This window comes from Etheostoma cragini, chromosome 3 (assembly GCF_013103735.1).
Source record: "Etheostoma cragini isolate CJK2018 chromosome 3, CSU_Ecrag_1.0, whole genome shotgun sequence".
NCBI classification, from domain to species: Eukaryota; Metazoa; Chordata; class Actinopteri; order Perciformes; family Percidae; genus Etheostoma; species Etheostoma cragini.
Window position 1 is genome coordinate 28,945,769 of NC_048409.1, and position 4,779 is coordinate 28,950,547.

Here is a 4,779-nt window from a genome sequence, read left to right on the forward strand (position 1 = left end):
GATCCTCTTTGATTTTTTTAATGCACAAATGTGATGTCTACATCATTTTCCTGGCCTTGACTCTACCTTCCTGTTGTAATTTAATATGTTGCTGTGTAGCTTCAAATCGCTGTGTTTTAGGAGCCATCCATCCCCATGAGGACCAGAGCGGTCTCATACAGCAGCAGTCACTGTGGTGCATATGGCAATACATTCGTTGGATCCATATGAATAACATTATATGCATTCATTTTGTAAGCTATATGTATAAATGATTCATTAGGTAAGCCTGCATCACACCATGAGTAGCAACAACTACTTTGTAAAGTACGTTCAGATTACCGCGTACCCTTTCACATTTTCCAGTTCACAGTATCACATGAATAAATCCCCTGAACACTAAGTAAAGTGATACGTTTGCTGCACTAGACAGCTGGATGTTATGTTTGGTCCACTGTTTCTGCAAATTGTTGGACACAACAGCTACAGTAGGGTGAAGCAGACAGGTTCAGGAACATAAGACCAAAGCAGAAATGTGATGGGTTTTTTTTTCTTTCACAGAATCCGCTTCGATTCTGAACCACTGTGAGTTAGATATGCAATTATTAGACTTCATGTCCCTGCAAATTGCTCCACTGTCTTGTAAAACCTTGTAATGTAATAAAATCCTGAATAACGTCGTCGAAGGGAAAGATTCCATTTAGCACTGATTAGGACTTTTGTTCCATGTTTAATGTCTGCCAGTTACTGTAGTCGTGATGTTTAATTCAGTATTGACAGATTTCTAGACCCCAGTTTTGCAGGATTTTAGATTATTGAACTGACAATGTCATAGTTTGTGTAAAGAGACAGAGAAGAAGAGAGCTGATTGATGCGAGGAGAATGAAAAGTGGAGGTGCAGGAGGTTAAACAGGGATTCAAACAATGGAAAACAGAGAAGAGAGAGAACGGTGAAGGCAGACAGGAAAAGGGAGGAGAGACATGGGAAGGTTTTGAAGGAGGGGATGGAAGAGGACAGACAATAACGGGTAGGAGGGAGGAAAGAGGCATACGTGGAGAGAACTGGAGAAGCGGGGGAAGAGACGAGAGCTAGATCAGAGGAAGAGGAGAGGCATGTTGGGGTGTATGAAGTGTGTGAATGTGTGTGTTGTTGTACTGAGTAGGGTGGGTATTGAAGAAGAGGAATAAGAGCAGATGAAGTGGGTGTTTGTGTTGTTTTGAGAAGGATGGGATTATGTAGTGTGTGTGTGTGTGTGTGTGTGTGTGTGTGTGTGTGTGTGTGTGTTGAACATATGAGAAAAGTTGAAGATAAAAGTGAGATGTGTTCTTGTTTGGCAGTGGTGGGCGACACACTATCATTTTGTTGGAGAGACTCTGATGTTATATGTATGAAAATGTGACCCACTTGTGTGTGATTGCATGTGTGTTAGTGTGTGTGTGTGTGTGTGTGTGTGTGTGTAGATTTGTGTTAGTGTGTGACTCATTGTCAAGTACCATAACAGCATTTTTGCAGGTTTTACCTCTAAAACTTCAAATATGCATACTTTGCATTTTTGTCGACCATACTGCATTTAAATGCAGTTTTACATGGTTTTGTTTAAAAGAAAAAACACTGTGTGTTCAGGTCTCTGTTTTAGCTCCAGAGTGAAACATCCCACTTCTATCCTATCTTTATTGGGAGCTGCACATGCTCAGTAGCTAGAGAAGATCCCATCAGCTAGATAACTCTTTGGTCAGTCCAAGGCAGGATCAGCTGGGAGACTTCCTCTAGACGAGGGACACTTGTGGAATACCTGCAGAACAGGGACAGGAAGTAGTTCTTTTAGAGATTATGGTCAACTAGTGTGTGTTGTAGCAGCACCTACATTGGGGAGGGACACATGCCAGACAAGAATGGGAGACGAACCTCGGTCTCCTGGGAGTGTTGTTTGCCCCGTCCACCACCCAAACCTGGCTCCTTACACGGATTTTGGGGTCTTCCATACTACTCTGCACCGTTGTTCCTCTTAACACTACGTCATCCTACAGCGCCTTGAGAACAGGTTGATCAACCAAACAAACATTAAGCGTTAGCTTCTTAATGTTATACCTATTTTTATTTTTTTAAGAAGCAAAGTGACAAAAGTTGGAGTTAAACACGGACCTCCTGCATTGAGGAGTAAATCTCCTCAGTGTGTGCACCAGCTCTACCAACTGAGCTAAACGCACACCCAGTATTTCCTCTTTAAGTATGATAATTTACCTTTAGTACAAGGTTTTACACGCAATGTTCTCCCTAATGATGATCTACGTTTGTTTGAAACGTATGTGTTATGTGTCAACATGTCAAAAACCAATGTAATCCGAGACCAAATGCAGGAGACTAGCTTACGTCGTTTCAGTGTCCTCATATCTGCTCTGATTTGACGAAACAACCCATGTAAATGTCATGCTGCTTAACCGTACGTACACGCCGCGATAAAGAGACGTCTCTCAGGTTTAATCACAGAGACGGGACAAAGTTGTGAGGCAGAACAAAACCCACGCGAGACATTTCCACGCCTTGACGTTCAAATGTTGTCTTCTCAGAAAGTGAACAGCTCGTGTGTCAGTGACCTTTATCCACCATAGAGACCGCAGAGAAAGAAAGAAAGAAAGAAAGAAAGCGAGAGAGAGCTAAAGTAAGATAACAGACACTGTCAGATGGAGAGAAAGATTGTTTTTCATTTGTGTTATTGATGAACTAATCATGCCGCCCGGCCTAATAAGAGCATCATTTCAAAGCCTTTTTGTTCTCGCCCATCTGAAATCAATAGCTCAAACGCTGATCTTCTCTCTTTCTCTCTCTGTCTCGTCTGTAGAAGTGTAATCTAACAATGACCGAGCTTCACCCAGTGAACTCTCTTCTGTGTGAAATTGCCCTTCCTCCTCTTTATTTCTGGATTATGTGTTTTTCTCTCACAGGTCATTTGTCTCTCTCCTCCATCTCTCTGTTACGTTCCCTGTGCTGCAGATTCAGTTTTTAGGTTTTGACTTATAAAGGTCTGTAGGCAGGGCCGGAGAGGAGACACTCTTTCCATGGTGGGGGATTGGATTCATTGGATCAATGAAGCAACAGTTCAGCTCTCTCTTTCCTGTAGTTTTTATTAATACCTTGGTTCAACAAATCACGTAAAGGTTAAATAATGATTCACTTAAGCTGAGAACTTAACAAAAAATACCCCACTATTCATCAAGGATAGGTTGATATATTGACACAAGCAGAAAGAAAAAGCATTAGAATTTAATCCCACTGCTCCGCTGAGAGACATATTGAACTGCTACAGTTTACAGTAGCATTGTGAATAGCACCAACAGCATCTACAGCATCAGTAGCCACCTGAGCGGTGCACTGGTTTCATGTACTGTCATATACTCTTCTTTCTTACATTAAATAACTTTTATACATTGTTTACTCTGGTGTCCTCTCAGCCTGTCCCTGTCGTCAGAGCCTCCTTATAGCTAATTTCGGGCTTGTCATTTTCAGTGGGGGAACGGCTTGTGTGCTGCTCAGTAGCTACAAGAAATATATACACTGTATGCTATAAACTAAGAGGCCATTTTACTGCATACACAGATCAAGGTTGAGTCCATGCATCACCATATACTGTATTTGGTCATTCAAAAAGCACACTGTGTTACTTTGTAGATATTTACAATACATTTGGTAATTATAGCAATGCTGTTGGACATATGTGTCCAACATTTTGATGGAGCATGTTTTGAGTTCTGGTTTTTGGCTGTTTTTATTGGCCATTGGGCTGTTTTTTTTATCCAGACCTAGCAACTCTATCTCTACCTCGATTACAGAAAATAGGTTTGCTGTTAATACGACATATAAGAAACCAGATTACTGAAGACCGACTGTATAGACTGTAAACCAAACACATTGCCTTATTAATCTGCTCCAAATGTGAAAGAGGTTAATAATCCAGTCCATGTAGCTCAGTTCATAATTTGAAATAAGTGTAAAATTGGTCCTGATACTGAGACAAATTCATGGCTGGAATATGAATTTAGCAAAACTGATCGGCTGAAAATATAACCCCTAATTAGCATCAGCCAATTAATAGCCTGACTAAGTCCTTCTGAGCCAATAGTCTTGTACAAGGCCACAGATGAGCGTATCATCAATCAAACACACACACACAAGGTGCCACTTTGTTTTAATGAGCCTTTCTTTATTAAATCAAATAGTTCAATAAACACTCAGGGTCTTGTTTGCTCTGAGAGAGGGAAAGCAAAAAAGAGGGGGGGGGGATGCTGTCTTAAAAAACAGAACAGAGCCCCATTCATCATTACGGCAGTGCCGCCTTAAAGTTGTGCAGCATCCATCAGCCTATCAGCAGCCGCCTAATGAGCATCAAGCCACTTCATCAGCTTCAACACAATCTGCCCTCTCATTCATCTCAGAGCGGGAGGCCTGTCTGTTAACGCCAGCTCTGATATACACCACTCACCTGAACACACACACACACACACACACACACACACACTCACACACCTTTACATTCACAACAACCTTAAACTGACAGAGTTAATCATAAACCAACGAGTCGTCCAAAACAAATGACAGCATGGGTGATTTATTCCTACCCTCGCAGTTTTAAACATGTCGTTGGTCTATCTTCTCTTAAAGTAGGCTAAACACGCAGCATCTGCATGGGTTGTACCATGTGAGGGAGTTCTCCCCTCCCAAATAGAGTTGGTTGGTTCCATGGCCTGTCTTTTACAAAACGTTTTTTCTCAGATAGCTGGGCCGGCGCCACCGTTCACGTCATG